Source organism: Pinus tabuliformis, chromosome J, assembly GCF_031772625.1.
Source record: "Pinus tabuliformis cultivar Carrire ecotype Pingquan chromosome J, CPIR1, whole genome shotgun sequence".
In the NCBI taxonomy this organism is placed as follows: Eukaryota; Viridiplantae; Streptophyta; class Pinopsida; order Pinales; family Pinaceae; genus Pinus; species Pinus tabuliformis.
This window is the reverse complement of record NC_142295.1, coordinates 1,229,415,887-1,229,428,766: the sequence shown is the minus strand read 5'-3', so window position 1 is coordinate 1,229,428,766 and position 12,880 is coordinate 1,229,415,887. Positions and strand designations below refer to the sequence as shown.

The following is a 12,880-nucleotide window of genomic DNA, read 5'->3' as shown; positions in this document are numbered from 1 at the left end:
AAGAAAGAATCTCAAATCTGTTTAAGCTTAGTCTCCAGCATTTCAAGTTGGCAAAGTACTCATGTATATCCATCCATAAATGCATGCCTCCTGAGGAGGAAGCTAGAAGTGAAACATCTGAACCTTCATTGAGTAAAGGTAACCCCTCATTGTAATCATTTCCAGACTAGTATACCCATACAAACAAGGTTTCTGCAAAGATGAAGCATCAGCATAGACCCTTCTATTTAACAAAAAGGGGTTTACTGCTTAGTCAGGAGCACCCTTAAATAGGCAAGACTGTTGAGACTTAAATCCCAAAAATAGCCTAATACTTATATTTTTCTAAAGACTAATGTAGAATTTTTGCAACCACAAACTAGTTTAGTCACTGACATCAGTTCATACCTTGCACAAGGTTCAATCAAAAAAAGGATGGCAGAGACACTCATACAGAGACAAATAAGGATGATTTTCTAGCACCCTTATAGCCTTGGCATAAATAGTTCATTAGCTAATAAGATGCCACAAGTTGATGCATCAACTTGCTTATGGTGACTTCACCTTAAACAAAATATTTATGAGTATGCAAGCAAGCACACTGGTTTATCTGACTAAAGCATATGCATCAACATTTCTAAATTGTCACCATAAACAAAATATTTATGAGTATGCAAGCAAGCACACTGGTTTATCTGACTAAAGCATATGCATCAACATTTCTAAATTGTCACCATAAACAAAATATTTATGAGTATGCAAGCAAGCACACTGGGTTATCTGACTAAAGCATATGCATCAACATTTCTAAATTTCTTCTTCTGGGATAGCACCAATCAGAAAAAGCTTTTGCACTTACATAGCGATACAACTGTTTTGTTTTGGAAAGAAGTTGTATCGTTTTGGAAAGAAGTGAGTTCGTGGGTAGCCACCTGCTCCAAGGGGGGACATGAAATCTAAATACTAAATATGCAGCAACAAATGTACTCAATTGTGTGGAAACTTTGTAGTTTGCCTACTTAAACCAACTCGGCCAAAACCAGAAGCTTGCAGCTTACAGTGGCTCTTCACTAGTAAAGATGGTCAAGATAGATGAACTCTTGAGAGGGTAGAATATATGACTGACATTGCAGCCTACAAGCAGTTCGTTCAGCTGCCAACGAAAATGCTAAAAGATGTATTTGTGCTTTAAGAGATTTCAGCATCTCAAAATGTGACTGTGATCAATAAACGATCTTGAATACCAAAATAAGCATTAAGTATTAATAAGCAAATGTCTTGACTTATCCAGACATGCTTCAATTAACCATTGATCATTTATCCTAACACGTTAACCAGGCAGCACGTTTTTCTTGTTAGTTGCTATATTGGGAATGACAAATAGACCATTTCAAAATGTTTTGATCATATGAATAGCTGGTTTCATTGTATATTTATAGTCATCAGTGCACCTATTTATAATCGTTTTTCTTCCAACAAAAAAACTCTAATTTCAAAACAAGAAAAGTCAAGCAACGAAGGCTCAGAAAAGAAAGAAAAGGCATACAAAATGAAGTTACCATGTAAAAGTATCTTCAAAATATTTATAGTAAAACAAGAAAAGTCAAGCAACGAAGGCTCAGAAAAGAAAGAAAAGGCATACAAAATGTAGTTACCATGTAAAAGTATCTTCAAAATATTTATAGTATGTAGATATAGCAATTGGTTGTCTTCAACATCCACTATAAATGTATTGTACTAGGAGAAAAGTTATTGTGGAGCTTCAGACAGACAATCTATTCAAAAGAACCGCTGTCAATGATTCCATTGCAATTTGCATTTTCAAAGTTCATAAAAAACTTAAGAAGATAAGGCATAAAGCAAGCAAATACTATGCTCTTGTGCAAGAAAAGGAAAATATGTAGCTTAAGCATGTGCAAGAAAAGAAAAATATAGTCCCAATCTAACCACTGGAGTGTATTTTCTCACTGCCTTAGCTTAAGCATGTTTAAGGTCACAATACATGCATGCAAGCAGAAGGAGTTGAACTGGACAACTGCACAAGAGAATTTTTTCTATTAAGACGTCACATTCAACATGAATGCATGCAAAGTTGCAAACACCAACCATAGAAGGTAAGCTTGATCTGTGCTACTGAACACGATAAAGTTTTATAATTTTGAAATATATAGAAGGCATAAAGGCTGGAGTTCATTTGAGCATCTGCTTGAGTTAGATCTGTTGATGAAGACTTCAACTTACTTTGCATGCAAACACCTAACAAAGAAGTTGAACTGAATCCTTTCAGTTAATCACCATATGCCAGGCATTTTTTTGGAGAGTAAAAGGCATGCAAATAGAGCTTGTCGCTCAGACATCATGGCAGCCTCATCAAGCTCTTCTGAATAGGGTATGTACTGGAAATGTACAAGGCAGTTTGGAGTATATAGTTATAAGTGATACCAAGCCAACAACCACTGGTTTTGAGATGAATGGGTATAATAAAGGATACAATAAACACAAAAAGTGAAGATCAGCAAACCTGCACATTATAACTTTTGTCATCTCAATATTTAAACATTGCCCACCAACGTCCATATTGTTCAATGACAAAGCACCCTGCGTTTCTTCTAGCTTGGAATACTCTACATAAAGCAATTCTTTTGAATCTATTAGCATGAAGTCAATGAGAGTTCCATAGTAACTCTGCAAGCTAAAAGTTGAATATATAGTGGATTTTCTGGATACAAAGTCGTGGCCTCAGAACTGATCTGGCTGAAGCATCTCTCTGGTTTGGTGAATCTTGGCCAAAATATTATCTAGGACAAAGCTCTTCATAGACCTCATAGAAATTTCCGGTGCGAACCCCCTGACGCAGAGAACAGATGCTGCAGAAAAGCCACTGCACTAAATCTGTCACATTAGGCTGACCACAACACCAACGATTCCCAGGTAGGCCAAACCTCTTCCGCATTTGGATCCTCCAATACCCACCATAAAGAAGCCCAAAAGCGCAAAGAATTAGCCCAGTGATAGCACGAGCTTACTGAATATCCTCAGTATGAATATTCATGGCAGAAAGGGTGAAGATGCAAAAAGGGGCCATGCAAAACAAACTGAAGGTCACTGTGTATATACATGTTCCTCAATCCTAGTCTTTCCATGTTCCACCCAAAAACAGAGAACCCACAAGATGTTGAAAAAACTACAACAGGATGATCACTGCTGCAGTCAAATAGACCTCTCTGCCATTCCGGTTTAGGTCCCATTCTTTTACTATCTCTTAGAAGAAAATAGAATTTCTTTTCAAGTATCATACATGTAGATTCACCATTTACAGGGTTATCACCTATCTGAGTCAGATCTGCTTGAGCCTCCAAATCAGTTTCAGCTTCGTAATCCTTTCTGAGAGGACTGAGGATTAGATATAGAGCAGCTGCAACAGCAGCAACTATTGAAACGCCTTCGCTCAAATCCACAACAATAGCCGGACGCTCTAATCTCTTATAAACCCAATTGAGACAAGAGACTGCATACTGTCCAAAAATTGTCAGTTGCAGAAGTAGCACTACTACCATAATGTGCGCGCTTTCATGAAGTTTGTAACTTTCATTTTTGCAGTAGACCTTTCTAAGCTTGACAATGTCCTCTGGTTTCCATCTAATGAGAAGTGAAAGATGATAAAAAAGCTTTGGGTGTTCGTAAAGGCACAACATGGCAAAGAGAGCATTTATAATTTGATTGTTGACCTCGTACCAGACATCCCTCTGTTTCTTTGTAGGTAGGGCCCTATTCAGAAGGCCAACCATAAGAAAAAATAGAATAGCTCCTGAAACTTCCACGGCAATCCCCCATATCGACAACGTCAAATTCTTCGGATTTAGCAGCCATTCTTCCCCTGCCTTCAAAACCATCCATCTGATTTCGCGGTTCTCGGAAATGAAACGTTTTGCATCACAGCTGGAGCACAACACATTATCAAACAATAAATTCTGTACTTAATTCAAACTGACTCTTCTCGAAGTTCGGCGGTGCGCACATATGTGAAATGGAATCTCTCTCTGTGTACGCATATGTCAAATGGAATCTCTCTCTGTGTACAGATGCGCGCTGAAAGTGGAAGACACGTGTCAATTACAGAGACAAAAGGACGACAATACCCACAATAAAGAAGCCCAAAAGCGCAAAGAATTAGCCCATTGATAGCAAGAGCTTACTGAATATCCTCAGTATGAATATTCATGGCAGAAAGGGTGAAGATGCAAAAAGGGGCCATGCAAAACAAAATGAAGGTCACTGTGTATATACATGTTCCTCAATCCTAGTCTTTCCATGTTCCACCCAAAAACAGAGAACCCACAAGATGTTGAAAAAACTACAACAGGATGATCACTGCTGCAGTCAAATAGACCTCTCTGCCATTCCGGTTTATGTTCCATTCTTTTACTATCTCTTAGAAGAAAAGAGAATTTCTTTTCAAGTATCATACATGTAGATTCACCATTTACAGGGTTATCACCTATCTGAGTCAGATCTGCTTGAGCCTCCAAATCAGTTTCAGCTTCGTAATCCTTTCTGAGAGGACTGAGGATTAGATATAGAGCAGCTGCAACAGCAGCAACTACTGAAACGCCTTCGCTCAAATCCACAGCAATAGCCGGACGCTCTAATCTCTTATAAACCCAATTGAGACAAGTGACTGCATACTGTCCAAAAATTGTCAGTTGCAGAAGTAGCACTACTACCATAATGTGCGCGCTTTCATGAAGTTTGTAACTTTCATTTTTGCAGTAGACCTTTCTAAGCTTGACAATGTCCTCTGGTTTCCATCTAATGAGAAGTGAAAGATGATAAAAAAGCTTTGGGTGTTCGTAAAGGCACAACAGGGTAAAGAGAGCATTTATAATTTGATTGTTGACCTCGTACCAGACATCCCTCTGTTTCTTTGTAGGTAGGGCCCTATTCAGAAGGCCAACCATAAGAAAAAATAGAATAGCTCCTGAAACTGCCACGGCAATCCCCCATATCAACAGCGTCAAATTCTTCGGATTTAGCAGCCATTCTTCCCCTGCCTTCAAAACCATCCATCTGATTTCGCGGTTCTCGGAAATGAAACGTTTTGCATCACAGCTGGAGCACAGCGCATTATCAAACAATAAATTCTATACTTAATTCAAACTGACTCTTCTCGAAGTCCGGCGGTGCGCACATATGTCAAATGGAATCTCTCTCTGTGTACAGATGCGCGCTGAATGTGGAAGACACGTGTCAATTACAGAGACAAAAGGACGACGAAAGTTTGTTTCAAAGGAAGGCCTATCGGCCTAATTATAGAAATAAACATAAACACAATTTCTTATGACATAAAGTATGCCTTTGAAACTTGAGCAAGTACAGAAAGAAACCCATTGGAAATGGTTTGGCAATTCTAATCCTTCTCTAACTTTGTATTCTTTATTATAAAATTCTATTCCTTAGAGCCACTAGCCTCGATGATGGATGCAATATGAACTCTTCTTCAATAGGATTTGAAACTGCAGAGGTAGTCAGTTGAATACGAAGAACTAGAGCGAGAATTATGTGGTGATCGGTGGCAAAACGATATATATAGCCACTGGCCTTGAAGAAGGCAGCAGCATCAACTCTTCATTGGGATTTATGAGAACCTGCAGCGCCTGTCTGATTGAAGGACGGAGGTGGGGATCCGGATTCGAGCAGGCAAGTCCTAAAATCATTGCTCGTTCATCTGTTCTTCCTCAAAATCTCCTTCCAATTTGGGATCTGCCGCCGTAATGACTTTTCCCTGCCCGTAAAGTTCCCATATCCAATCTATCAAATTCTCCTGAGCTAACCGCGCATTTCGCTCCAAAACCCGCCTGCCAGTAGCCACTTCAAACACAACAACCCCAAAACTGAAAACATCCGACTCTGCAGTGGCCTTGCCGGTGTAGGCACACTCGGGCGCCCAATAGCCAGGAGTCCCTGCCAGATTGGTAGTGACAGACAGAGATGTCTCGTCCTGATCAATGAGTCGGGCGAGGCCGAAGTCACCCAGACGGGCATTGAAGTCCCCATCGAGCATAACATTGCTGGGCTTAATGTCCCGGTGGAGTACTCTTTGCTCCCATTCTTCATGCAGGTACAGCAAGGCCGAAGCCAGGCCGCATAAGATTTTGTGCCTCCGGGCCCAATTCAGAAAGGACTGATTCTGATACTGATCCCCTGGCTGTGTGAAGATGAGCTTGTCGAGGCTCCCGTTGGGCATGTAGTCATAGACGAGCAGCAGCTCGTCGAGCTCGTAGCACCATCCCTGGAGTCGCACTAGGTTCCTGTGTCTCAGTCGGCCTATGGTGCTGATTTCAGAGATGAACTCCCGTTCTCCCTGTCTCGACGCAGCGGAGACTCTCTTCACTGCGACAAGTGCCGCGTCCCCCTCTCTGCCTTCCAGGGCTCCCCTGTAAACGCTTCCAGAGCCGCTGGTTCCGTGCAGCTCCGTGTCGCTGAAGTTCTTTGTCGCTTCCGACAGAATTTTGAAGGAGAACCTGTGCGGGGCGTAGGGTGAGTCTGCCGCTCGGTCCTCTACCATCGCTATTTCTCCGCTTAGCCCCGGGAATAAGTTCTGATTGGCATCTCTTCTTCCTTTTACAGTTCTACACACAAACCACGCCAATAACCCCAACAAAGAAACAATGGAACCGACCAAGACACTAACCTTGAGGTCCCTAATTGTGGATCCTCTCGCCGAACTCGGTGCGCTGACGGGCGTTATATTCAGAGACGATTCTGGCAAGGCCACTGAACTGAAATTCCAGTCCAAAATACGCTGAATCTCGTAAGAAAGTCCCGTTGTCGCAGAGAATCCAATGTATGCTGATCGCGGAACAGTGCGTGATAATTCGATTGTTCGTTTCAGGATGCTGGTGTAAGGAATTGTTCGATCTGCATAGGTGGCGCCGATCTGCAGGGATTTGTTCCAGCCATCGTAATGAATTCGAACCCTTACCTGACTTGATGTCGATGCCGTGTTGTCCCAGATTGGCGGTCGCGTCAGACTGGATGCTCTTGACGTCTATGCCGACATGGTTATCGTCTGGATCGTATATGCCGTTCTTGAATGTGTCGAATTCTCCGAAGCTGTCTGGGAGAAAGGGTTTGTCATTGGGGACTATGATGAAGGCCAGCCCGTCGCCATTTAAATTCACCGGCCTGTTGCCTCCTCGCTTTGTCCACATAACAATCCTAATTTTTTCTAACCCTCGTCTTTTTATCCCCTTCTTAGCCGATCATTGGCACCACTAATAGAACACAAAAGGTTTTCTTAGTCTTCCAAGTTCATAGTTTTGGCTGTCTATACCTCCTTGGATTCTCTTTAATCTACATATCTCTACCTCCTTGGATTCTCTTTAATCTACATATCTCTGAGCTAATGAATCTCAATTTTTAGATACTTGTACTCATCTACCATCTCCAACTACCGTGAAAGAAAAAAAATACCCTATTTTTTTTTTTAATTCATAACTTTAATGAGATGGGTATTTACTTGCATTCCCATCGACCTAAAATTCAAAACCTCGTACACAAATAATTCAAAGCATTATGTTGAGTAACGCAAGAATCCAAAACTAAAATACATTTCAATAACAATAGATTGACGTTCCTACCCAAATAATTCGAAGTATCAAAGTATATTCGAAGTATCAAAGTATCATGTTCACAAATGCAAGAAATATGAGATTACGTACGCATTTTCAGGCTCGTGGAACGACTCACGGGCAAAAGCAATTATGATTGCGGGCGCCGGCAATGCTCGTGGAACGACTCACGGGCAAAAGCAATTATGATTGCGGGCGCCGGCCGATATTATGTTGAGTAATTATGAATATGAACGGACGTAGATAATCGGTAAAAAAAATTCCAGAGGGAAAATCAACATATAGCCGAGGCTACCAGATTTTTATAACATATGATCGACGCCAGTAGATTTTTACAACATATGACCGAAGTCAGCAAAATTTAATTTTAAATTTTTACGGCATAGCCGTTACAAATCGTTCATAAGGCCGAAGCCAGCAGATGACCGGGATCCACAACAAAACACCGCTGCAAGAATCGATCCCAGGTGGGAGATGCGAAAACCATCCACCTCAACCGTCATATCATGCACAGTTTGAACGTTGTTTAACACTTTTACCTTTGGAGCTTGGGACGGGAAATTTTATTAGAATGGGACAAAACAAATTTCAATTAAATTTATATTTATTTATTTATTTAAAATAATTGAGATATAACAAATTAGTTTCATTTAATTTAATTCAAAATTTGACTATATCATTTTAATTAATTTTTTTTTACAGCCAAGTGATATAGAAATCGTCAAACTTAAATTGCTTTTAAATTTATATGTATATATAGATACCACTCATTTGCAAGTTGAATACTACACGTACATGACGAGACTCCAGAGAAAACGCCAACGGACATATTTTACGTGTTTTCTAATGAACCAGTGGGTGACGAATTAACAGTCAATCAGTTGGCAATAGATAATGAATTATTAATACTATTTGAAATCTCTTCCCAAAGAATCTTGTTTTTCTATGGGCAATTGCACTCGGTGAGTCAGTCAACCAGGGCACATTCCACTCTTCGAAACGTTATCCTAAATAATCTTTTTTGTTAATGGCTAAATAACCTTTTTGTTAATGGTTAAATGAATGAATAAAATCTTAATGTTTATTAGACTGGATATGGTATTTGGGAACACTATTTTTTTATTTTATTTTTTTAACTCAATCTTTTTATTATTCAAATTAATGATAATAATCTTTTTTATTAATAGTTAAATGAATAAATAAAATTTTAACGTCCATGAGATTAGATATAATCTATAGGACTACTGGCTTCTTATTTTTCCTTTTGTAATTTAATCTTCTTATTATTCAAATTAGTGATGAGTTGACCCAACCTTCTAACCATCCCCTCACTAAAAAGACAATGCCAAGGAAAGGATGTCTCTATCTCTGATGTCTCTGAAAGCATCATATTCCAAAATGAAATGTTTTTCCAATTCCACTACCCCATAAGTGAAAAAAGTACATACCCAATTAGACTAGTGGAAGAGAAATGTCATCCTAAATAATCTTTTCATTTAATGAGCAGATGAATAAAAAGAACAATTACGATTGCATCACTCATTCAACCATTAAAAAATCATTCTTAATATCTATTTGAAATGTCATTCTAAAGAACTACATGAGAGAAAATTGATTCAAGAGAGTAATGGTTATCAAGAATATTATTTATGGTTCATGGTAGTTTAGAATGGATGTGCCTTTGCATTGAAATGTTTTTTTATTAATTATGTATATTTAAATTTTTAAAGTTTGATTTTTTTTTCTTTTGATAAGCTAGCTTTCAAATTATATTACTATCGAAATACATTTATGATGAACAAGGTGGTGCATGATCACCACATTTACATGGTAAGGAAGTGTTGAACTATTACTGTTGTGATTAAGCAAAATGGGAGATCGTTTACCTTTGGGAGGGAAACCAGATGGTCCCTTGAAGAAGATAGTGCAATTGTTATAAATTTTTAGAGTTTTACTGCAAACACCACCAACACAATTCTTAAAGACACAATGAAAGTAACTATAAGTAAAGACTAGCAGGCCATAGAAGCCACAGGAAAAAAAACAAGTAGAGGTGTATGCATAGGAAGCCTATCTTGAGTGGACGGGAATACTTTGGCATTTGAATCAATGATCATTTCTGGCTCCCATTCCACAGCACATCCTCCTCCATACTCAACTGGCTTCTGAACTCAACCCTCAGGAGTAGAAGTGTTGGGTTGGTGGACATCGATAATTGGAGCAACAGGAGTGGGTTGAGATGGTTGAGCAAAATGACACACATTCCCCCCTTAGGACCTTGAACAAGCTATGAGGGGTTGTTGGTATCGGCTAGATGTCGTCTAATTTCCTGAGAACCTATTGGCATTGTTGAGGGCACCATGGCCATGAGAATGGAGAGTTCAACATCCAAGCTTTCTGAGGAGCCAAAAGTGGAGGAAGAGAGGGGTAGGGGGAGAAGGGTACCACTAGAGCTCTATAAAAATTATGCAATGCAATCCTCATGTTGTTGACGTTGCTAATCAACTAGGAGAGGCATATTTCTAACAACTCCCTTATTGTTTCTCTATTCTTCAGCACCCAAGCCAAAACATTTTGAATTTCCCAAGTTACGCCACTGGTTCTTCTTTCCTCCTCCACCTCTAGGTCAACAACTTTACGTCAAATGTATCATGATATCAAGGTGAAACTGGTCCTCCTCCTGTACATGATAGGGAGGGAGAGGAGGACGACCTCTACCCCTGCCTCAACGTTGCACTTCGGCCCTCTCATGAACTGTAGTCAGCAACTCTTCCTTTTTGTCTTGGCACAAAAGAAGCGGGTGGCCAAGAATGTTTGAGTGTCTCAAGGTCAAGCCTGGTTTGTTGTTGAGCACAAGACCATAGTCCTTCTTCAACTAAGCAACCAAGCAGATCTAAGAAAGAGCTAGGAAAAATGTCAGGTGCATGGATTTATAGGAATTGCATAAGCATATCTGAGAAGACTCTAGACGATGGTAAATTCTTTGATTGCTTTGATATTTTGGCAACTAGTGTGCATTCAAGGCTTCTAGCCTCCCTAATTCCATTACACATTCTTGATGGAAAAGTGCCTTTATGCCACTTTTCTCTCACATTAATTCAAACATCATGCAATTAATCTTGGTAGGTAGTCACATTTGGAGAAAATTTGAAAATTATTATTTAAATAGATAAGGTTTTTTTTTAGGATTTTGGATAACATTAATTTTAAAATAAACAAAATTTTATAAAATATTATGCTCTTAAAAAATGTTGAGAATACATTTCCTTCTAGTTGTCTACACTAGTCAAAAAGTTTTAATCCACATTAAACATTTCCACCGCCCAATGTTCTTGCTATACTATCTCATTTTCTTTTATGTCCTCCACTACAAACCCAATTGACAAACTCACATTTGGAATAGTTGAAGTGCTTTTTTTTCTTAGACTCACAACCACATGTTGAAAAGTAGCACAATTAGCTTAATGGTCTTCAATTGTCTCTTTTGTCTATCCAAAATATTAATATCAAGGTAGATTCAAATTTGAAATAGTTAAAGTGATTTTTTCCCCTCATACTCACAACCACATGTTGAAAAGTAGCACAATTAGCTCGAATGGTCTTCAATTGTCTCTTTTGTCTATACAAGATATTAATATCAAAGTAGATTCATAATTTCTATCTTTTTTTAAGAATGCATTTGAATAGTCATATAGAAAATTGGTTCCTTTTATTGAAATAATATAATCCTCCTATCTTCTTGAAACTCTATATATTTTAGCAGTTTAACGCAGAAATTTTCCCAAAGTGTTCACGAACTAAACTAGTATCCCTACATAATACTTCAAATAAACACTTATCTCTACACATAACAGTCACTAGTATCCCTACATAATACTTGAAATTTTCCCAAAGTGTTCACGAACTAAACTAGTATCCCTGCATAATACTTCAAATAAACACTTATCTCTACACATAACAGTCACTAGTATCCCTACATAATACTTGAAATAAACGCTTATCTCTTCACACAACAGTCAATGTAGCAAACCTAATAAATTATTTAACCATAATTTTCTTTGAAAAGGAGAATTAGAATATAATGTTGGAGGAAAAATAGCTTTTGCAGTTTCACACAGACTATAAAGGATCTTTTGGAGCAACAAACACCACTAGCCTAGAAAAACCACACATACAAACTCAAACTATCTGAACCACTAAGCTAAGCCATACAAAAGAGCTTGAGCCACACTGAATAACAAGACCTTTCCACGTAAACTAGAGCCAACAACGCATGAGTCGCTAAGCCAACAAAAATGTAAGCCCCACAACTTGTTGGTGTCCAATGCAAACGACCCTATAAAATTCAAGACTAGGGCCAAGTGGTTGAAGGAGAACTCTGGAGTGCAGTCACGCGGTCGTTTCTGGGTGTCGACGACTGTTTTGACATGGGCACATCTCCCACCGACCACGTTGCACTGCAATGCCAGATGATGAGCACTGGTAGGGACGCGTTAGCGCGCGCACATCAGGTCACACCAAACAAGGCTGACAGGTAGAAGAGCGCCGGTGGAAGGTGTGTGCTTCCTAAATTGGATGACAGAGGCACCCACAGATTAGACGGTGCACAATACCTCGCGCCAACAAGTTGCATGCGTGATAACGCGTGGATGTAATGTGGAGGAGGCCACATGTCGGTAGCACAAGAATAATGTCACCACGTCACCCGCGGCCCACTGATACACTGCGTTTCCTTGTCATCAGTGCTCCACCTCCTTGTCAAGACTTGGCTCGCGTTCGTCGGGGTTGTCAACTCTCCAAGCATCTGTTGAAGTTCACAGTGCACACCTCTCGAATGGCTACTTCCTCGACTGAGAGTATCATCGAGGCGGGCAGGAACTAGATATTTCCGATGAGCTTGCTAATGTTCGGGACCTGCTGGTGACCACACATGACATGAGGAATGTTATTCAGATCATTCTGAAAACCAGTGGTGTGTTGAAATATGATAACAACATGTATGCATCTTGATTAATCTATGTCGTCCTCCCATAGGTGTTTAATTTCCTGGAGATGGTGACCTTGCGCACTAAGAAGTATATGGCAGAGAGAAGAGTAATTGTCTCTTCTAGTGATAGCTTCGAAATAATCCAAGAAGTCAAAAGGAAATGGGCCATCTTGGCACTTGATGTTCAACAACAAGCGGTCAATGCTGGTCACAAGAAGGGAATAACACCTCCACCTAATCAACTCCCTTTCCATATCTCGATCTTTGAACCCCTTTTAGCAGT

The 12,880-nt window shown here is 39.5% G+C and overlaps 1 pseudogene; it reads right to left on the bottom strand.

Annotated features, from left to right (window-relative positions):
* Positions 1-5,689: 5,689 nt before the first annotated feature.
* Positions 5,690-7,190, bottom strand: LOC149231571 (L-type lectin-domain containing receptor kinase S.4 pseudogene; annotated as a pseudogene).
* Positions 7,191-12,880: the final 5,690 nt, after the last annotated feature.